The following is a 1,088-nucleotide window of genomic DNA, read 5'->3' on the forward strand; positions in this document are numbered from 1 at the left end:
ATATGCCAACTTTAAAAGGATTATCTCTAAAGTTGCCCAATGACATTTATTACACGATTTTATCAATGTATCTTGGCGGTTTTTAAGGGCTACTAGCTTCTTCCTGGAATTTGTTGGACCTACAATGGTTGAACTTCCAACTTCTATGCGGGAATAATTGCATTATAGTTTTTAGGCATTTTGTTTCACTAATCTGATTTTATCTCTGGTTGTTGTGCCAAATGTTTGTGCTTGTTGATTGAGCCCAGAATAGTTATCTTGGGACCGCATAAACTGTTAAAATTACCAAAGTTATCTGGGACCCGGCATACTTATGCTTTTGTGAACTTGGCATAAGTATGCTTGGTCGGCAGCATAACTTGATAATTCCTTCAAAGTTATGTCGGTGGGGCTATACTTTTAATAGGCAAACTTTTATGCCGGATTAAGCGCCAACTTTTGTGAAGGAATTATCAAGTTATGGACCGGCTCTTCTCTAAAAGTCACACACCTGGCATAAGTACTGCGGTTAAACTGCTGGTAAGTCTTTCACGGGTATGCCGATGGTAACATGATAGCTAAATTTATGCGCGATTTTTTAAAAATTTTGGTGATGAGTTGAACTTTTCGAACCTATGGGTGTTAAGCAAAGAATAAAATTTAAATTTTTAAATATGAAATGAAAATTTAAAGACTGGCACTTAAAAGAAGGACAATTCTGCGAATTGCACTATTTTATTCCTAATCAAGAAAAAAAGGAAAAGAAAAGAAAGAGAACTGCTAGGGCAGTCCGTTTACTGCTGCATCCAAGAAATTGTAACAGTGAAGATTCCTCCTTTATTAAAAGCAAACATTCACGTGCATCTTGTTATTGTCTTATATAAGCATTGACTGTTGTTGAAGCACTTATTCAAGTCAAAAGTGTTGGCTAAAAAAAAAAAGTTAGAGATATGTAATTGATTACCCTAAAGATTATGGCAATGATAGCTAGTTGTAGGATGGGATATAAAATAATTGGTTTCAGATTGTGAAATTTGCTATTCTTTCTCTGCAAATTCACGTGCTGCATAGTCATTCTTGTTTCTTGGCTCATTTTTTTTGTTTGTTTC

The sequence above is a fragment of the Lycium ferocissimum genome, chromosome 1, assembly GCF_029784015.1.
Source record: "Lycium ferocissimum isolate CSIRO_LF1 chromosome 1, AGI_CSIRO_Lferr_CH_V1, whole genome shotgun sequence".
In the NCBI taxonomy this organism is placed as follows: domain Eukaryota; kingdom Viridiplantae; phylum Streptophyta; class Magnoliopsida; order Solanales; family Solanaceae; genus Lycium; species Lycium ferocissimum.